General features: G+C 43.7%; 1 protein-coding gene across 2 annotated transcripts in view; it reads right to left on the minus strand.

The window, feature by feature from the left end:
* Window positions 1-22,700, minus strand: part of PAK5 (p21 (RAC1) activated kinase 5) — a gene marked incomplete at its 5' end in the record, with an annotated part of 120,414 nt that overhangs the window by 63,842 nt on the left and 33,872 nt on the right. The gene's annotated exons all lie outside the window — the stretch shown is intronic.

The following is a 22,700-nucleotide window of genomic DNA, read 5'->3' on the forward strand; positions in this document are numbered from 1 at the left end:
AGCCAATACGGATTTGTGCATAAGAACTGCTGGTTTTTGTTTGTTTGTTTCACTCACCTCCCAAAGAGCAACAGCATCCAAGCACAGAACAATCTGGGGGGCAACCATTTCTGAACATCTCTTGCTTCCAAGTATTCTCTCTGTGGCCTCTGCTCAATACACCAGATGAGTGCTACAGGCTCTAATTTTCCTCCCCTTCATCTGCTTTAAGGTTGCTGACTGCTCAGCATGAGATAAGCACAGAACAATGATACAAACTTGCCTAGTCCCTGCTGCAAATATTGTCCTTCGTTGGAGTTGAGAGATGTTGATGTCAAAGCATTTTGCACTAAATGTTCACTGCTAGCTGATGAATCTAGGTCCTGGTTTCAGCTACCAGTGAAAATTTAGTATCAAATGGGATCTAGGCAGTGTAACCTTTGGCATTAAAGTTTATTGTATTTAGGAATGGCAAAACTTAATGGGGGGGGACTACATGCAATGAAGATCCGCTTACGTAATAACACAAACTGATGGTAGAGGAGGTGGAGAACTGTTTAGACAGACAGGTTTTTATAAAAATCCAACTGCTATGGCCATTGTCCCAGGTTGCACTTGTTTTTTGGTGAATGTTAATTAGTGGGGCAATCAGTAAACTCAGTGCATGAAATGATCTAAAACAGATTTACTGATTTGCCATATTGATTGAAAAATCTCCAAATTACACCTGAAAGTAGTTCCTGTAAAGAGGAAAGGGGGAGCCATGTGTGTCACCTTTGGTTCCTTGGGGGGAACCGTGTGATATAAATGCAATAATAAATAAACAAACAAACAAATAAAATGAATTAAATTTGTTTTGCGGTGGAGATTTGTGGTGGGCAATTTTCACTTCAATTTTAATTCAGTTCCATACTTTAAATATATATATATAGGAGTTTCATTACACTTTATGTTTGATTGTGACCATTGCAATGACTATTTTTTACTTATCTGAAAAGTGATGCTGCAGGCTAGCTTAATAGGCACAGAGTAGGTTAGCAATCTGACAAGATTGCTACATCTAATGGTAGAACTGGTCTTGGCAAACACCCTTGCATAAATCTTCAGGCATCATGGTTTCACCATTCCTGCCACATATGGGCAGTTCCATCCATATTGTGTATTACAATCCCAGTTGAATGAGATGCAATGAAACCGGTCTCTATTATATAAATTCATGCCTCCTGCAATTTAGGCTTTTCAAGCTTCATTTTATCTCCAAAGGTTTGCCTACGTATATTAACTAGTCAGAAGAATCTCCTGAGTTTCTAATTGTGCACACTTATTTCATTGTATTTTGAAGCTCTATATCATGGGTAGGTAAACGAAGGCCCGGGGGCCAGATCCGGCCCAATCGCCTTCTAAATCCGGCCCACAGATGGTCCAGGAATCAGCGTGTTTTTACATGAGTAGAATGTGTCCTTTTATTTAAAATGCATCTCTGGGTTATTTGTGGGGCCTGCCTGGTGTTTTTACATGAGTAGAATGTGTGCTTTTATTTAAAATGCATCTCTGGGTTATTTGTGGGGCATAGGAATTCGTTCTTTTCCCCCCTTCAAAATATAGTCCAGCCCCCCACAAGGTCTGAGGGACAGTGGACCGGCCCCCTGCTGAAAAAGTTTGCTGACCCCTGGTCTATATTCTGTCTGCTAAAGCATGTTCTCCTTGATGGAGAGCATGTGTTGCGGTGGGGGCCGCCAGGACACTCCAAAATTGTGGGGCGGGCTAATTGATCATTGGCCACTGATGTGATTGGGCTTCCCTTGTTGTTGGGAAGAAGTTAATGTTGCCATTTGTTGATTGACAGCCAGAAATGCTAAAACTCCTTGCACGAGGCTAGGGCTTCCTCTTTTCGCCCGTGCATCAGATTGCCCGTCCCCCCCCCCCCATATTTAGGGTTGTTCGCTTTGACCTTGCTATGCCTGTCATGGGGTCGTCTGCCACTGGGGCAGGGGCCCGGTAGGAATTTTGTCCATCTGGCTGATTGGCTGGGGCCATTTGGGTTTTGCCTACTGCGTAGCAAATCATCACAACTTGTAAGGTTGCGGTTAGGCATTGGTTTATGGTTTGGTTGGTGGAGGGGCATGGATTGGCTGTGCCTGCCCCTCTAATGCTGCTGCTGCAAGGGATTCCATTAAAGGAATCGGGGCTACCTATTGCTTGTCCACCCTGTCAAGGGGGCTCGGGCCACTGCAAGAGCTCCTGGCTGCATTTGGGGAGGGCTGAGGGCAGGTTTCCTGCTCCGTCACTACCCCCAAGTGTATTCCCCTTTTCTGATTTTCGCAGGTGTGCGGAATGTCAGTCTGTCCCCCACGGTGGGGGCAGATAGTCACAACCAATGCCTAAGCAGCCACTCACATGTTTCTATTTTAATAAAGTTGTGGCCAAAATTATGCCAAAAACCTTAACCAAAAAATTTGGTGTGATTTGTGAGTTATTGGGGTGGCCCTGGGGACCTCGACACGCAAAACATTTTCCATCTTTCTCATTGATGAGATCAGCAACAAAGCCCACACTTGCTTTTAGCCCCAACTGACCATGAAAAGGTTAACGCAGCTGTAGCAAAGGCACATCTAATCGAAAATCGGGGCACAATGAAAAGTGAGCAGCATTAGTATAACTGTTCCTCACTGTTACACAGCATCTCCCATCAATCCACAACTATCTCTTTCTGTACTCTGATGAGCTGCTATCTGCCCTTGAGAGTATCTCAACTTTTTATTCATTCAGACTGTGACTCTTACAAACAAATAGAAAAGATACTTCACCGTACAAATATCGTACAGAAAGGCAAACACTGAAACAACTATCTACCAGAAGGGCTCATTCGCACTTATGCTTGCCCGGTACTGCTTAGCTCTAAATTGAGCGAATATCAATCCAGAAAAAACCCCACCAAATTGTCATTTGCTCCAATTGAGGTTTTCTCCAGGGGAAAGCTACAGGACATGAAGAAGGGTGGATAAGCCCCAAGTCTTGCTAAAGAATAAATAAAATGTTTGGCATCCATTAGCAGCCACATATCCTAACACCTGGGGCTTTCAACATTCAAAGGAGGACCCCAAGGAAGATGTTGAAGTGCTGAGGGCTCTACTCAACAGAGAATCCTTCCTTGCTTTCTCCTACCCCTTCTCTGCTGCAGGATGTGGCCCTGCCATTGCCTTCTGATTTAGGTTATCTCCGTTTCTCATTTTCCAATCTTAATTTCAGTTCTCCACATTTCCACATTGAAATACACTCGGAGTCGAGTGTGGATTTCATGCTCTTTATTCAGCTCATAGTGGTGAGGAGGAAATGGAAGTTCCCCCAGAAGGTCTGCTTTATATACATTATTTACACAATGGGCCCCACAAGATTGGTTAATTCCAGGATTCTCCTGTAGGCCAATCAGCTTGCGGATTCACTTCCACCTGGAGCTGGATTGGGTGGCTCCTGTGGACCAATTAGACTGCTACATTCTGAATCCTATTGTTCTAGCACCAATCAGACTGTTGCCTTTTGGATCCTATTCAACTCAATACATAACACACATCAATTAGCAATTTATTTATTTAAAAAGAAACCCTCTCTCTGTTTTTGCTTTTATTTCTATCAGTTTCTTTTATCTTCCTGTATTATGAAAAAAAAAAAGCTTTTTTAAAATAGAAATGGTTGCAGAAATTCATTGACGTGTCAGTGTGAATTTATGCTAATATACATGTGTTTGTATGGACTTTTTTTTTGCAGAGCATATTTTAGGTGTCAGGAAGAAGCAAAAACTTTCCTCTCCCACTACGCCCCCGGGCATTTGGCCCTTGATTTGAAGTGGTTCTGATATTTGCGATATCTTTTAGTGGGACAGGATCTGTAAGACCTGTCTTTTATCTGTACAGATGTATTTTAGGCTTTTATTGGTTACATTTGTACCTCGGGTTAAGTACTTAATTCGTTCCGGAGGTCCGTTCTTAACCTGAAACTGTTCTTAACCTGAAGCACCACTTTAGCTAATGGGGGGCTCCTGCTGCCGCCGGAGCACGATTTCTGTTCTCATCCTGAAGCAAAGTTCTTAACCCGAGGTACTATTTCTGGGTTAGCGGAGTCTGTAACCTGAAGCGTATGTAACCTGAAGCGTATGTAACCTGAAGCGTATGTAACCCGAGGTACCACTGTAATTGGTTTTAGCATTTTTACTGGCTTTGTTAGTCATTTTGGATCACTTTTGTGAGGAAAGCAACTAATAAATATATTAAACAAATACATCTAGAAATAGGTATTTGTACTCAATAGGACTTACTTGTAAGTAGACCTGTGCAGAATTCTCCTGTTAGCCTTCCTTTCAACAGATCATTCAGTAGTCCAATGATATGTCATTTTATGTGCCATGCTTTTGGTGCATCAAAACTGTACTGATGTAAAGTTCTGACAATGCTTCTGTCTACCAGCTCTGATTGTTCCAATTATTCCTTGCACCAGTGTTCCATAATTCTATATCTAAATATATTAATTAGATGCTTATACATTGCTTATGTTGCAAATATTTGCGTTTTCAATTCCCGTGAGTTTTCACGTTTCACTCTTTGCACTCCTCCCATTTGGAAAATGCCTTTAAATATTCATTCTTGCCACCATTTCTCAGACAATATGCACTTTAGCTTTCAATGCAGTGCTATGCTGAAGGATGCTACTATTAAAAGCTTGGGAGAACATGTAGTAATTTGCTTTGAAATATTGCAAAGGTGCTTCTCATGGTGAATAACTACCTGAAGAATGAACCCTGAAAGATGCTAATGAATTGCCCTCTTTTGTCTTCTTCTAAGACAAAGACTCTGTAATTTATAGCATTGTATGGTTTTTATAGTTTTATTAAGCCACTAGGATATCAGTCACTATATGCATACAAGGGAGAAAAAAGAAACTTATTCACATAGCACTCAGGATGGAAGAATCTCTTCAAAAGTGAAATACTTGGGTATTTGGATCACTCCCAAGAACATAAACTTATTTCAGGATAATTACACCAAAACTTGGTTAGAGGTTAGAAAAAACTTGGTAATCTGGAGTAAACTAAAATTAACATTTCTGGGTAGGATTTCCATTATAAAGATGAATGTGCTTCCAAAATTAATCTTTTTATTTCAAATGATTCTGATACTGGGTGAAGCAGGTTGTCTCAAGATATGGCAAAGAGAAATTTCCAAATTCTTGTGGGAAGGGAAGAAACCTAGGATTAAACACCTGATCTTAATAGACATAAAAGAGAGAGGAGGCTTTTCCCTACCTGATCTAAAACTTTACTACGAGGCTGCCTGTTTCACCTGGCTAAAAGATTGGTGCACGTTGCAGGATCCGGACCTCCTGGACCTGGAAGGTTTTGACAACTGTTGGGGATGGCACGCCTACCTAATATATGGAAAAGTGAAAATTCATAAAAATTTTACCAACCATAAAATAAGAAAGTCACTCTTTGCTGTATGGGAAAAATATAAAGACCTGATGGAGCCTAAAGTCCCGTGGTGGACTTCTCCAGTAGAAGCCATAGCAGTAAAACGGAAAAATACTCAGGAAAGCTGGCCAACATATAAAATACTTCTAAAAAATGAGGATAACCAAATAAAATTTAAAAACTTTGAGGAGATAAGAGAACACATTTCAGACTGGTTCCAATACCATCAGTTATTTGAAAAATTTAAATCTGACAAACAAAAGGGGTTCTCAGCAGAAATTTCCCGATTCGAATCTGATCTTGTAAACTCTAAAAGAAAAACTCTTTCCAAAACTTACCGACTTCTCCTTGACTGGACAGTCAAGGAGGAGGAGGTAACAGTGGCAATGGTGAGGTGGTCCCAGGATTTTGGCCATCCAATAACCATGGCCCAATGGGAAAATTTATGGAAGATCAATTGGAAATTCACAAACTGTTACACAATTAGAGAGAACTTTCAAAAAATGCAACATCGATGGTATCTAACACCATGGAAACTTTCAAAAATGTATAAAAATGTGTCAAGTAATTGTTGGAGATGCGGAGACTCAGGAACATTCTACCATATGTGGTGGATACGTAGGAAAATACAGGTATTCTGGGAGAGTATACATGCAGAACTGCAAAAAATGCTAAAGATCTCTTTCAATAAAAAACCAGAGGCCTACCTCCTGGGAATAACAGATTTGGATATTCCACAAAAGAGGAAGGGTATCTTTTTATATGCGACGGCAGCAGCAAGAGTTTTGATCGCAGCAAAATGGAAGAGTAATGAAATCCCCTCTATACAAGATTGGATCCAAAATCTGACAGAATATGCAGAATTAGATGGTTTATCAGAAAAAATAAAGAATAAATCAAAACAAGAATTTGTTTCTAAATGGGAGATTTTCAAAGAATATCTGAAAAATAAATATAGTAGTTTAAATTCTGTTGCAGCATTTGAGGAACTTCAGTGATAGTTGCTAGGTAGATAGAAGAAATTAGATTTATTGAGAATAAGTTTAATTATGAAAAAAAATGTGTATTGGCAATACGTAATATGAATTTGAAATATGGAATAGACGGGAAGTTGGGTCTTTAGTGTTAAGACCAATAGATGTTTTATTGTTTGCCAAGAAAATTATGTGTCTATGGTTATTTTTGTAATTTGTGTGTAATTTGGTATTTGTGTTTTTTTGTGTGTTTTTTTCTTGTTGTATTAAAAAAAAAGGGATGGAAGAAACATTTGGCGGGGGGGGGGGGAGAGCAGAAAATAGATGAAGAGGTTGTGGTCCTCCAGATTTTGTTGGACGACAAATCCCATCTTCCTTGATCTTTGGTCATGCTGGCTAGGGCTGATAGGAGCTGAATGACTGCATTGCGTAGGTAAATAGGTGAATTACTCCAGATGGTTAAGTCCAGTCAAAGGTGACTATGGGGTGTGGCACTCATCTCACTTCAGGCCAAGGGAGCCGGTGTTCGTCCACAGACAGCTTTCTGGGTCATGTGGCCAGCATGACTAAACCGCTTCTGGCACAACGGGATACAGTGACGGAAGCCAGAGTGCACAGAAATGCTGTTTACCTTCCCACTGTAGTGGTACCTATTTATCTACTTGCACTGGTGTGCTTTTGAACTGCTAGGTTGGCAAAAGCTGGGACGGAGCAACAGGAGCTCACCCCGTTGCGGGATTCGAACTGCCAACCTTGTGATCAGCAAGCCCAAGAGGCTCGGCGGTTTAGATCACAGCGCCACCTGCTCCCTTGCATCATGTGGATACCCCATAAAAAGTAGGTGAACAAACTATGGCTGTTTGAGAGTGCAGGCCTGATCTGAAAGTACCCTTAAAACTGGTAAATGTGCACACAACTGGGTTGTTTTTTGTTTTACTTGGTTTGCCATTTCGAAACATGTTGCAAGGCTTCTAGAATCAGTAGCTGAATGTTTAATTCCCTATTTCAATTTAATTAAATCTTTCAGTCAATTGTTGGCAGACTCTGCAGGGGAGAGGTATTAAGAGACCCCGAACTACTAATTGCAACATCTCACTTTCCGTGGCAGTTCTCTAGCAGACCACATTGCCAGGCTGTCAGCCACAAAGAGGCAAATATTCTGTATTTTCACAGTGCACATCTTCTCTAAGCAGATGCTCCCAGCACCCGGCAGCTGAGAAGCAAACTTTTTAAACAGTAGGCACTTATGCAACCCACCGAATCCTGGCAACTATACAGAAAGATAAGGAATGGGAGGAGGTGCTCTGGAGGAGCTAGAGAGGTTTCGACAGCAAGTTCCCCTCACCAGCTGCAGCTCTGCCTGTACTATATGGAAGACTATATATTCTCAAATTTTGCTCCCAAAATAGTGATTTCTGGAGGACAGAAATACCACCCCCTGCAATAACAACAACCCACTTGTGGATATTATCCAAGATCTATTTATTTACATTCTGTCCTGTGTCTCCCCCCCGCCGCCCCCGATAGTGCTGCTTCAATGCTATTTTTCTCTTTGGCTACTGTTTGTTTCACCTTCCTGGATTCATCACAGAGGTTTGTCCCATGTTGTCTCATTCCTGCCTTACCTCAAGCTGTTTTTCACAAGCCAGTCCTGGCAGTGTGGGACTTTCAGAATGTCGAAATATCAGAAGCCTTGGCTGAGCTGGGATATGCTTGTTAGTAGGAAACGTCTTTAGGATGATGAGGTAACCAAATATGAGGGTGCAAGCAAATTCTTGCAACTCGTGCCTGCTTAATTGTGGTGTGTTCTGTGAAATGGTAAATGTAGTTTTCGCTCCATAGGGCGCACCTAGTTTTTAGGAGGGGAAATAAAGGGGAAAAATTTTATCCCCCCCCCCCAGCCCCAAAGAGCAAAGAAGGCAAGACAGCGAGCGGGATCTATCCCGCTGGCTGTCTTGGCTTCCTCTTTAGCCATGCGCAACCTCTCCAGCCGGGAGAGGCTGCGCGCGGCTTCGTTTTTAGCCACGGGGCTGGGGCGGGGGAGCTTCTCCCGACCCCAGCCCCCAGAACAGGTCCAGGAGCACCGGCAAGATTGTGTGCAACCTCGCTGCCGCTCCCGGAGCTTGCGGGGCTGGGGGCGGGGGAAGCCCGAGCTTCCCCCGACCCCAGCCCCCAGAACAGGCTGCTATCTGCAAGCCTTTGGAGCCCAGCGGGAACTCCCGTCGCGCTCAGAAGGCTTGAGGATAGCTGCCTGAAGCCCGGTGAGGGCAGCGGGAGTTGTCGCTGTGTTCCCCAGGCTGCAGGCTGCTATCTGCAAGCCTTCAGAGCGCGGGGGGAACTCCCGCCGCGCTCAGAAGGCTTGCGGATAGCTACCTGAAGCCTGCATTCGCTCCATAGGATGCACACACATTTCCCCTTCATTTTTGGAGGGGGAAAAGTGTGTCCTATAGAGCAAAAAATACAGTATGTACGTACTTCTCCATAGCAATATATGAAGAGCCACAGGTTCCTTACTCCGTTCTAAAAATAGAGTACTAAAAACATAATAGGCACCTCTGCTGGGTCAGGCCACTGGTCCATATAGTCCCCCAACCAGTTCTCACACTGGCCAACCAGATGTCTTCAGGAAACCAGCACAGGAGCTCCCTTCTCCCCTCTCATGGTTTCCAACAACTGGTACTTGGAAGCATTATACTACTTCCAACTGTGGAGCAGCACATGGGTGGGTATGTCTGTGCTATGTACCCAATCAGATTTGGCTCTGTGATGCCACCACTTAAGGCAAATGAAGCCGTTGAAAGATAAAGAGATGGGGGCCCTTTCCGTGCTTACCATTTATAGTTTAGGGAAGCTTTTAATGTTTAAGAGGTTATTGTATTTTAATATTCTGTTGGAAGCGGCCCAGAGTGGCTGGGGAAACCCAGCCAGATGAGCGGGGTATAAATATATTATTATTATTATTATTATTATTATTACATGTGCTGTTTGATGTGGGTGGCAATGTGTTCTTTCTTACAGCAGAAAAAAACATTTGAGAACTAGTTCAACAGCAGTCCTAGTTCTGGCACAAGCGTTTCACAGTCCCTTGCTAGGCTTACCTTCCTGACGCAGGTGGCGTTGTGGTCTAAACCACTGAGCCTCTTGGGCTTGCCAATCAGAAGGTTGGTGGTTTGAATCCCCATGACGGGGTAAGCTCTTGTTGCTCTCTCCCAGCTCCTGCCAACCTAGCAGTTTGAAAGCACACCAGTGCAAGTAGATAAGTAGGTACTGCTGTGGCGGGAAGGTAAACAGTGTTTCCGTGCGCTATGGTTTCTGTCACAGTGTTACATTGCACCAGAAGTGGTTAAGTCATGCTGGCCACATGACTGTCTGTGAACAAATGTCAGCTCCCTTGGCCTGAAAGCAAGATGAGCACTGCAACCTCATAGTCGTCTTTGACTGGACTTAACCGTCCAGGGGTCCTTTACCTTTTTACCTTTACCTGATGTTTTTAAGTGAACCTGCAGCTGATTGTCTGCAGCAGTAACATACCACTGCTTTTAGGATGCATGTACATGTTTCTCCTTTCCACCCTAATGGCAGGTTGTCCCTGAACTGGTATTTGTTTCATAGCCATAGCCAGAGCCCTTATGTACCCTCAATTTCTTCTGACCAGTAAGTGTTGGAGTTTTGAGCATGCACACAGGAATAGCCATTTTACAGCTATTTAATTTATTCAGTGCCTAGTATTCTAGAGTACTGACCATGTGGGATTATGGAGAACCTGATTATGGTGACAAATGTACATGGACTCTGCACCATCATCTCTATCTGCCATATCTCTCTTCCAAACAGAGATGACAAACTGACAGGCATAGAGAAGTGGGTTGGAACAGGCATCTCCCAAACCATGCCCACCAACCCACACAAGATGCTTGTCCACATGCCACACAACAGAAAATATTGATGGTCCATTCAAGATCTTTTTTTTAAAAAAAGTCTGATTTCTTACGGTAGAAAAAAACAACAACAACGGGGTTTTGAATACAGTGGTACCTTGGTTCTCAAACACCTTGGTACGCAAACACCTTGGTTCCCAAACGCTGAAAACCCAGAAGTAAGTGTTTCAGTTTTCAAACATTTCTCGGAAGCCGAACGTCTGATGCAGCTGTCGGCTATTGTTTGTGGGGCGCCTGCACCAAACAGAAGCTGCGCCTTGGTTTTCAAACATTTTGGAAGTCAAACGGACTTCCGGAACTGATTAAGTGTGGCGCTTTTGTTTTTGCTTTTTATTTTGCGTCTTTGTTTTTGAGGCTTTTTTGGTTAATTTGTTTTTGTGACTGTGTGGAACCCACTTCAGCTACTGATTGATTGATTGATTGATTGATTGTGTGACTGTGGATAAAAGCCCCCCATCCAAACAATGACCATCATCAGTGCAGGTAAGAAAAAAAATCTGATTTTAATCATGTACAAGACTTATTTATTTTATAGTACAGTACATTAATTATTGCTTTCATTTTATGGATCAATGGTCTCATTAGATAGTAAATTTCATGTTAAATTGCTGTTTTATGGGTTGTTTTTAAAAATCTGAAATGGATTAATCCATTTTGCATTACTTTCTATGGGAAAGCGCACCTTGGTTTTGGAATGCTTTGGTTTTCGAACGGACTTCCGGAACGGATTAAGTTTGAGAACCAAGGTACCACTGCACATTATTCCGGAATACTAGCTGAATGGTGCTGACGTTGCGTGACAATGCGGCAGAAAATCTGAAAAACTGTTTTGCTATAAGTGGAAATTTTGGGAAGGCAGAGAGAGAAAGAGAAATATATGAAAGCAATGTAAATGGACAGGTGCACATTGTCATAAGTGGTGCAGAAAAATCATCAAAAGAAGGAGTTGTTGTTCAACCCTTCTGAAGATGTTCATCAAAGCCAGTGAGTAACTTTGGCTCAGCAACAGTTAATACCACCTATTTTTAAAATAGTGAGCAAAATGAGTTAATGCATCATGTGCTGTGTAGGAGTGCATTGTGATCCCTACCATCCCTCTCCCCGCCCCCAAACTACCTGGGATGTCAAGCTGCCCCCTTTCTCAATAATTATATCAGCTTTATAGAACTTGTTCTCACCATCAAAAGCTATGTTCCAGCACACACTTTCTGTAAATGCATATTCAGATGTATTGGGACAAGTCATTTGCCCTAAGATGTACCTAAGCTGCAATCTTATTCACACTTACCTGAGAGTCTGTCCCATCAGTTTTGGTGGGACATGCTTCTGCATAGACATAGTCAGGACTGTGCTGCTAAACTAACAGTAAGATTAAATCTAGGGGGCAAATGTAAGCCTGAGATTAGAGAGATAAAATTTTCCCATTTTCATTTTTCACTTTCTTGGCTGAGATATACCGTATTTTTCGCTCTATAACACGCACCCGACCATAACACGCACGTAGTTTTTAGAGGAGGAAAACAAGAAAAAAAATATTCTAAATGAAACAGTGGATGTATGATTTTTGTGGTTCATGCTGTGGCCACAGACATGTGATCTGACAGTGAGTTTGGAGTAGCCCAATGCAAAAATCCTGAGGATCCATGTGGATCCATGCTTTGTAACCACATTTTTGCACCACTGCGGCCCCAGGCAACAGTGGGTGCGTGATTTTTTTTGGTGCAAGATGTAGCCATGGACATGCTATGTGATCTGATGGTGAATTTGGGGTGACCCAGTGCAAAAATCCTGAGGATCCATGTGGATCCGTGCTTTGTAACCACGTTTTAAGTGGGGAGGGAAGGAAAAGCACTCAAGGGACAAGGAGCACGTGTGGGGTGTGTGGAGAAGGGTGCTGCTAATAATGCAGAAGAGGGGTATAAGGGGAGAAGGCTCCTCTCCTCTCCCACTTTGCTCCTTTAAAGCAAGCAGGCTCTGCTTTTCTCCCTCCTCCCCGCTCATCCCCGGCTTAGCGAGCTGAAAAACTTTGCTGCTATGTAGGGAGCTGAGTAGGGAGGAGAGAGGGACAGAGAGCCTGCTTGCTTTAAAGGAACCAACCAGCTCCTCTCCTCTCCCGCTTTGCTCCTTTAAAGAAGCAGGCTCTCTGTCCCTCTCTCCTCCCCACTCAGCGGCTCTTCTCCCACTTTGCTGTTTCAAAGCGAGCCACGGAGGAGGGAAGGAAGGGGAACCATGGATCCTCTGCTCACGACTGCAGCAGATCCCCCCCGCCACCCATAGGCATTCCCACCATAACACGCACAGACATTTCCCCTTACTTTCTAGGAGGAAAAAAGTGAGTGTTATGGTGCAAAAAATACAGTAATCTATTTCCTTCACAGAAATATATTGGGTGTCCTTGAATCATAAACAATATTATATAATTGTCTGCATTTGACAATCTCTGATCAGAAAAGCCTCGCTCCAACCTTGCAATTGAGTCAGAGCTTGCTCTCCTGATAGGGCATTTAGAGGAATGGTTATGAAACACGCCTGCACCAAGCCAGTTTTCTGATGGAGCGCAAATGTAATTTCCTGAACAGCCAATTTCGGGGGCTTCAGACACAGAAATGCGTTTGATACCCCTGGACAAAACAGAGAGGTATTGAAAAGTAGATATTAAGGCACTTGTGTGTTTTTTTAAAAAAAACATTTGGTTTTGATTTGATTTCTCAGTTGCCGGTTTTCATTTGCTGTTTTACAAGCTGGGAATATTGTTACTAAAGCCCATGTTAATGAATTGCCAAAAAGTGAATTGCTTCACTTTCTATCCATGGTAAACTGGAGGTGTCAGATGCTACCATTTGGAACAAAGGAGTCGAAAAGTCAAAGCTATTTCCTTGTTCTTTTGACTGATGTATTGACTGCCCTGAGAAATACAGCCTCTTAGACAAGAAGAGTGATATGTGACACAAGGCTAATAGGAAAGGCAGGAACAAGGAGTTTTCCTCCTCATCTGCAACTTATCAGCTGGTTCGATTCAGCTGCAATATGCTGGGGTATTTGGGTTTTGGTGTTTTCTCGCCCCCTCAGAAAAGCCCTAGAGCTTCTCCATGCTTATAGTGTGGCACCCTGCCTCTTAAAAAAGAGTGCTCCCAGCAAACACTCCAGCAATTAATTCTCCTATAGACGGGGGGGGGGGGGTTATGTCTTGCTTGAAAAGCCAGTAAGCTCAACACACACACAGAGAATATCCCATATTGCGTCTGTAAGTTAGACGTTTATTCATTGTGTATGGTGGTATATTGATGGGACATGGGTGGCGCTGTGGGTTAAACCACAGAGCCTAGGACTTGCCGATCAGAAGGTCGGCAGTTCGAATCCCCGCGACGGGGTGAGTTCCCATTGCTCGGTCCCTGCTCCTGCCAACCTAGCAGTTCAAAAGCACGTCAAAGTGCAAGTAGATAAATACCACATTTTTCGCTCCATAAGACACACTTTTTTCCTCTTAAAATCTAAGGGGAAATGTCTGTGCGTCATATGGAGCGAATGTGTGGTCCATGGGGCTGGGGGGGGGACCTGGGCTTCCCCCGCCAGCCCCGACCTGCTCTTTGAGGCTGGCAGTGGGGGAAAGCAGTGCTTCCCCCCCACCACCGGCCCCACAAGCTCGCGGAGCAGTGGGAAGGCTGCGCGCCTTTCGGCTGCTCCCTGACCTGCTCTTTGAGGCTGGCGGTGGGGGAAAGCAGAACTCCTGCTGCGCTCCGGAGGCTTCAGGTTGCCTTCACTGAAGGCGACTGAACGCTCCTTGAATGCACTGAACGCACCTTGTTTTAGAGGGGGAGAACAAGGGGGGGGAATCTCCCCCTCTCTGCGCAGCGCCTCCTGCCACTTTGCTGAAGGGGTGCTGCGCAGAGAGGGGGATAATTTTTTTTCTTGTTCTCCCCCTCTAAAACAAGGTGCGTCCTATGGTCGGGTGCATCCTATGGAGCTAAAAATGCAGTAGGTGCCGCAATGGTGGTAAGGTAAATGCCGTTTCTCTGCGTTGCTCTGGTTCGCCAGATGCGGCTTAGTCATGCTGGCCACATGACTCGGAAGCTATATGCCGGCTCCCTTGGCCAATAAAGCAAGATGAGCGCCGCAACCCCAGAGTCGGCCATGACTGGACCTAATGGTCCGGGGTCCCTTTAACTTTATGGTGGTATATCAGTGAGAAATGCAGTGCTTTCCCCCCCCCCTTGGGGCACTCAAGGGCACGCAGTACCAGCACCTTTCTCCCCTCCCCTGAAGAAAAGCACTGGACAAATGGCAATTGCCTGGAAGCAGAAGCAGCTTGTTGGGTATAGACGAGTTGCTAAGGCTTTCCCCCTGACCATAGGGTTACTGTTGTTTACTGGGAGGACAGGGTGGCAGGGAGGACAACATCATGCAAAGTCACAGCTTCTTAGGCAAAAAGTCTTATGTGACACAAAGCTAACAGGAAAGGCAAAACAAAATGTTTTCCTAATTGTCTGCAGTTTACCAGCCGGTTCAGTTCAATTGGAATAATCACAATTTCATAGCTGATTCAGAATTTGAACCCTGCGCTCTTCATGTCCTAGTCCGACGCTCTAACCACTACACCACACTGGGTCACAGTGTAGCCCTTCCAGTTTTACGATTCCATATTTTAAACTAACTTCTCTTATAGAAATGTATTTATATTTTCTCTCTAATCATTTACTGTTGATCTAGTCCATAATTTTAGTAGGCCTCGACAGACTTAGCGAGAGTTCTTCCACGACAGGATGTATTCTCTGAAATGCTGAGCCAAAAGGTTCTCCAGGTTCAATTATTGTCTCAAAAACAGTAATTTTAGGAGGTACAAACCTGCCCAGAAAAAATGCCTTAGCCCTACATTTTTTGAAGCTGCCTTTGATTCCCTTCTGTTTTCCACCTTGGCTGTTGCTTTGGCAGCATTTTTTTGGTTTCAGTTCTCCTTGAGTACCGGGTGCATTCAATGTCAGGGTATCAAAGCACTACATAGCCAATCAGATTTAGCTCCATGCTGCTCTAAGGGCAAATCCAGTGCATTTAACATGAGAGCAACACTTCCTGCACATCCTGTGGTCGATCCTACTCTATCATGGAAGACCCAAAGAATCCAAAAAGATACTTGGCTCTTCCCAATGAACCTTAGGGGTGTGTGGAATAACCAAAAAGAACATTCTGGAATGACTTTTTCCAAAGCTTGTCCATCCACACGATTTTCACTTAACCTTCCCCTAGTTTCTCACCAAATTTGGTCATCTAAGAGCCAAAGTATGACATAGTTAGATTCTACACGGTTGTTGCTGTAGTTTCTTTTAAAGTTAGCCAACACAGGAAGTGGAGCTAGTTGGATCAGGACTAAGGCATAGGGGGTGGGGAGCATTAACCATTTACCCTGGCCATGGTGTCAATCAAAAATCCCTACCCCATGTGAGCAATGAGAAGAAAGCTCCCATAGGCTCTGATGGAAGCATTTCCCGTCCCATTGTGAATAGCAAGCACGGGGAACCCAATTCTAATGGGGACCCAATCCAGCTCTGCTGCTTGCACTAGTTATTAACGAAATGGGGGGTGAACCAGCCATGCAACACCATACTATGGAATAAATATCATGTCTAGTTTGGCCCCAAGTCATTGGGACGTGGGTGGAGCTGTGGTCTAAACCAGTGAGCCTTTTGGGCTTGCCGATCAGAAGGTCGGCAGTTCGAATCCCCTCGACAGGGTGAGATCCTGTTGCTCTGTCCCAGCTTCTGCCAACCTAGCAGTTTGAAAGCACACCAGTGCAAGTAGATAAATAGGTACCACTGCGGCGGGAAGGTAAACAGTGTTTCCATGCACTCTGGTTTCTGTCACAGTGTCCCGTTGCACCAGAAGCAGTTTAGTCATGCTGGCCACATGACCCGGAAAGCTATCTGTGGACAAATGCCAGATCCCTCGGCCTAAAAGCAAGATGAGCAGCGCAACCCCATAGTTGCTTTTGACTGGACTTAACCATCCAGGGGTCCTTTACCATTGAGGAATGCTGCCAAAAACAAGAAAACATTGGAACAAAATAATAATTTAAAGAATCTAATCCTGCAGCACCTGTAAACGTACCTGCAGCAATGTAAGCGATAGATGCAGAAGTGCTTCTGGCAAATTTAATCAAGCCCTCTCTCCCACTCTGATCAGGATGATTACGGCACAGCTCAGAGCCATCTCTCCGCTGCCTTTTGACACTGATTGACAGGTGCACAGTGGGAGGTTTGAAGCCCTGATTATCTCTTTTCTTTCATCTGCTCTCTCAGAGAAAGACCTTATTATGGGAGTGCTGTACTGCTCCCCCGGCTGCATCAAACTATTTCCTTCAAGAATAATGAAAGAAAGGATTGCAGCTGGGGATTCATCCAGACAAATAGAAAGCAGCAGTATAAACCTGAGATGGGCTGAGTTTTCTGTAAAGCCGTTAGGTGATAGCTACGGACTATTCCTTTTTCAGCACATCTTCAGGAAATTGAAAACGGTGGCCCTGAAGCCTGCAGGTGTTCCCTCCTGGTTCTCTCAGCTGTGTATGTGTGTGTTTAAATAACTTAGCACTTAATCCAAACTATGGGCCATCACCGCATCACACAAGAGCACAGCAAGACCAGCTTGGAGTCTTGAGTTGACTCAATGTGACTCTCTTCACCTGTGTAATGCCCATTTGGGGGCTTTCCACTGGCGGTGACTGCCCAGCATCTTAGCTGGCAGATCTGGGTGAAACAAAAGCTCTGCCTAACCCAATACCATTCACAGTTCCGCCCAGGTACATGTGCATGTCTGGATCGCTTTGCTCCATTGTGGGTCATGGGTAAAGCATTCTAATCCTTCACAAAAATCCAACCCAATCCAACCCAGAGTTGACTTCAGTTAAATGTATTTGTTAAGGTAAAGGTAAAGGTACCCCTGCCCGTACAGGCCAGTCGTGTCCGACTCTAGGGTTGCGCGCTCATCTCGCTCAAGACAGGGAGCCGGCGCTGTCTGGAGACACTTCCGGGTCACGTGGCCAGCGTGACTAAGCGACATCTGGCGAGCCAGCACCAGCGCCGCACATGGAAACACCGTTTACCTTCCCGCTATAAAGCGGTCCCTATTTATCTACTTGCACTTAGGAGTGCTTTCAAACTGCTAGGTGGGCAGGAGCTGGGACCGAACGACGGGAGCTCACCCCGCTGTGGGGATTTGAACCGCCAACCTTGCGATCAGCAAGTCCTAGGCACTGAGGTTTTACCCACAGCGCCACACGCGTCCCTATTTGTTATCATGGGGCTTAAGCTTGCTTGGTTCTGTGTTGGGTTGCAGCTGTTATATTTAGCTCTGTGAACTCCTACACAGACAACCATTTCTAGCCATCAAGGTTATTAATTTTCTTTCTTACTGTTTGTTTGCTCTTCTGCTGAGGAATATTGCCACAACACTGCTTCTCGAGAGGGATTTTTCTCTAAGCGGCTGAACTTTCTGCATGCAGTGTCTGAGCTATAGTGAATACCTAGGGCCAGCCCTACCATTTAGCAGAATGAGGCAGCTGGAGGGGGGGCAGTGACAGCAGGCGGTTGGAGGGCACAAGAGTTGTATGCGCCATGTGGCCTGCCCTGTGCCTGTGGACTACTGCAATGCGCTCTACATGGGGCTACCTTTGAAGGTGACTCAGAAACTACAATTAATCCAGAATGCGGCAGCTAGACTGGTGACTGGAGACCACATAACACCAGTCCTGAAAGACCTACATTGGCTCCCAGTATGTTTCCAGGCACAATTCAAAGTGTTGGTGCTGACCTTTAAAGCCCTATATGGCCTCGGCCCAGTATACCTGAAGGAGCATCTCCACCCTCATCGTTCAGCCAGGACACTGAGGTCCAGCTCCAAGAGCCTTCTGGCGGTTCCCTCACTGCGGGAGGTGAGGTTATAGGGAGCCAGGCAGAGGGCCTTCTTGGTAGTGGTGCCTGCCCTGTGGAACAACTATCTGACTTTTAGAAGACATCTGAAGGCAACCCTGTATTAGGAAATTTTTGGATGTCTAATGTTTTACAATTTTTTATGAGCTGTAAGCCACCCAGAGTGGCAGGGGAAACCCAGATGGGTGGGGTATAAATAATAAAATTGTTGTCGTTGTTAACAAGTCTGCAGTCAGGTGCAGTGAAGGATGCTGTCCCAATGCCAGTGCTGAAATAGGATCACATTCACGCCATATATTTAAAGCACATTTAACAAACATGGTTTTCCTTGAGAATCCTAGGAACTGTAATTTACCCCTCACAAAGCTACAACTCCCAGCACCATTATTATTGCTCTTCTTGTTTAGATTTATTACCTACCCTCAGTTATACTGTGCTCAATTATACTTAACTCCCAGCTAAGTCGATATAGGATTGCTGCTTGAATGCCTTCGTTTCCTCTTAAGCATAAATGAAAAAAAGGAATGCATTTAATAGAAGAGGGCCAATCGTATCTTACTGTTTGTTGGTATTGAAGAGAGTGTATCCTTTTCTCGTGATCTGTTTCCCAATTAAAGAAACGATAACAAAAAACAGTGTTTCTATGCTATTGATTTTTAGACTGTAATCCCATTGGGGCAGCGATCACAGTCTTTACTAAAACTAAGGTGCAATTGAGCGCACAAGTATCTTAGAACCACTGACAACACTAAGAATAAGAAGTTCTAATCAGGCTTTTTACAGTATAATAAACAAACTTCACTGTTTGTTTGTTTGTTTGTTTGTTTGTTTGTTAGTTTGTTATTTACTCCCAAAATGTATACACCACGACTGTGAAAATGGGAAAAGTAAAAAACCCCAAAGTTCTCCACTAAGCCTTGGATATGAGTATTCACCTACTAGGTCAGAATTTCCAATCTCAATCTGCATACATGGTTTTAGGACCTCAGAATTTAAGAAGGCAGAATATATCGGGATTTCGATGTACCGTATTTTTCGTTCTATAAGACGCACCAGAGCACAATACGCACCTAGTTTTTGGAGGAGGAAAACAAGAAAAAAAATATTCTGAATCTTAGAAGCCAGAACAGCAAGAGGGATCGCTACGCAGTGAAAGCAGCAATCCCTTTTGCTTTTCTGGCTTCTGGGATAGCTGTGCAGCCTGCATTCGCTCCATAAGACGCACACACATTTCCCCTTACTTTTTAGGAGGGGAAAAGTGAGTCTTACAGAGCAAAAAATACGGTATTTTTAAAGCTGCCCGTGTAAAAAGAAAACACAACCAGAAATGGAAATGGTCATTAAAGAATATCATCATCACTATAAAAAAATTTCTAACATTCACTTTATGAGGTGGTTTCTGTGGGAAGTATTAACACAGATCCTCGGCCTCCTAGTAACAGGCAGCCTAAACGCAGAAATGCATCGTGATAGTTATCATTTCAAACTGCAAAACCCACAGGATGCCTAACTAATATTTCATGACAGACGGCTCTTGGGTGGTAAACAAAGGGCCTGTGGGCAGGTCCTTCTGCCTGCCTTCCACAAAAAGGCAACAATGGGAACTCAAATCAACACACTCCTCATTGGTGACAATTCCAACACTCCAGCTGGCTTATCATTTACGGAAGGCCTCCTGGTTCTATTTGAAATGCCACTAATTTTTTTGTTCAGTTATTCTGATGGGGGTTGAAAAGATGCCAACTCTTGGGCAGTGGGCAAGGAAGTATTACAAAAACCTGGTGAGAAAGAAAAAGAATCAGAGCTCTAGGCATGTGCGTGTCTGTATTTGAAGGCATTTGATTTGGAAAGCAGGGTGGGCGGGAGAGAGATGCCGGAATGCATTTGCCCTCAAAATCCTCCTCCGCAACCTGTTATTCGATACGAGCCAAAAAATCAAGAACAACAGATATTCAACACCTATTGAACATCAGATGAGCGCTTGATATTTGATACTGCACAGCTTGTTGGACAGAACTTGATCATTGGTTGTTGTTTTTTTTTAATTTGAAGAATGCATGCAGCTCCTCTCCAGTTGCTCGCGGTAGTTAACACAAAATGAGTTGACCTCTAGTAAAATATAACGTTAATATATTATATTTTACTAGTGGTCAACTCATTTTGTGTTAACTACCGTGAGCAACTGGAGAGGAGCTGCATGCATTCTTCAAATTAAAAATAATAATAATAATGACAAACCTAGACAGCATCTTAAAAAGCAGAGACATCACCTTGCCAACAAAGGCCCGTATAGTTAAAGCTATGGTTTTCCCAGTAGGGATGTATGGAAGTGAGAGCTGGACCATAAAGAAGGCTGATCGCCGAAGAATTGATGCTTTTGAATTATGGTGCTGGAGGAGACTCTTGAGAGTCCCATGGACTGCAAGAAGATCCAACCTATCCATTCTGAAGGAAATCAGCCCTGAGTGCTCACTGGAAGGACAGATCCTGAAGCTGAGGCTCCAAGACTTTGGCCATCTCATGAGAAGAGAAGACTCCCTGGAAAAGACCCTGATGTTGGGAAAGATGGAGGGCACAAGGAGAAGGGGACGGCAGAGGACAAGATGGTTGGATAGTGTTCTCAAAGCTACCAGCATGAGTTTGACCAAACTGCAGGAGGCAGTGGCAGACAGGAGTGCCTGGTGTGCTCTGCTCCATGGGGTCATGAAGAGTCGGACACGACTAAATGACTAAACAACAACAACAACAAAATATAACGTTGGACTTGTAGCATTTGCAAACCCATAAATCATAACATTGAATGTCATATAGTTGGGTCTCGTTGCTTTCAGCATGACTTAGTGTGATACTATACCAGTCAGCTCAGAAGTTCAATAGAGTTTCCTCCCAAGTGAGAGACCACAGGATTGCAGCTCTAACGAGGGAGAACTTTTGCCGGATTCTGGGCTATGTGAGAGTATATAAAACATATCCGGCTCCACAAAGAGCTGACTCCTAGCCAGGAGGCCTAATCTGTTCCCACAAGCAAATTTTCATCCTCCTGCCATTGAGACACCGCTTGTTTTAGCAGCAGAAACAGAAAAGGGAGGAATTTAAAGGGGCACAGGACTAGGTTGGAGGAACACCCTGATGGGAATGCAAGGCACCCCTTCCTGGTTATCAGACTGATGAGACAGTCAGCTGATCTCCATGCGTGTGAACGGAGAACGTCATGCAAGATTTGGAAGGTCACACCTACTTTTGACCGCATTCGCTGCTGCCACATGTGGCTCCTGGAGAGTTGACCAAGAGTTAATGCAGCCTTCAAGCCAAAAAATATTAGCCACCCCATCCTAAATAGAGGGAAAAGCTGGTACACACACAAAACAATACAAATAGTTTTTGTTTTTTGTTTTTTTAAATCATATTTATTAGAATTTCCAATAATATAGAAAAATAACAGAAAGAAAAAGATAGAATACATTTAGAACCTTACTTTCATTATCTTCTTTCTGGGACTCCCTCCTCCTCCCCCCCCCCCCGACTATATTCCCCTTTCATTAATTTGGTTCCACAAGCTCTCACTCCCAATTTAAAACTTAATATGTTTAACCCATTAACCAATTTAAATTATACAATTTTATCATCATCCCTCATCATTAACAGAAAAAGAAAAAAGATTTTTCCCCAAGATCAACCCCAATTTCCTTCCACGAATTCCCTTTTTTTAACATGCCAAATCATAATACCATGATATACAAAAGTTATATAAAGAAATAAAAGATAAAAAGTATAAAAAGGTTCAGACAGATAGTTACATTAGCCTTTGGATTCCAAAACTCCCCCTTCCCTTCCCCGGTTTGAATTCCACATGTCCATCAGTCTATATGTTGTCAGCCTGGAGATCTCAAGTCCATGGCCAGATTTTTCCCATTCCACCTTGCCGGTTTTCTTTTAATTTGTTTATTTTAATAATGTTTAACTTCAAAAATCCAGTCTAATAGATGCCTTTAATTTCCTTGGTCTTTGCTGCTCCTCCCATTATTCTTTCCGTGTCGTAGTTAGTCCTTTGTTCTTTTTATTCCTTACTTTCTCAGGTTTCTTGTCTTGTTCAGCTGCTAAAACTTTCTTATTCCGAAATCTGGTATCTCTACAGAGGTTTGTTGTTCAGGAACAAAAACTTACGTCCAGTCCCTTCCTTTCTTCAATAGAAAATTCTATTGTCTCCTTTTAATGTAAACACCTCTGTAGACAAAATACTATGTCAGTTTTGCAGCTTTCCCAGAAGATAAGTCCTGTACGAATCCCAGAGTGATTTTCCACATACGACCACTTGTAATGTCCCGAAACCCCTCTAGGGGGATTGTAGTAACTTTATATCCTCTAATCCAAAAGTCAAATTGTTGTTCCTTATTTTCCGACAGTTTATATCCATATTGTGTCAAATTGTAAC

The sequence above is a fragment of the Podarcis pityusensis genome, assembly GCF_964106645.2.
Source record: "Podarcis pityusensis genome assembly, chromosome: 3".
Lineage (NCBI taxonomy): Eukaryota > Metazoa > Chordata > Lepidosauria > Squamata > Lacertidae > Podarcis > Podarcis pityusensis.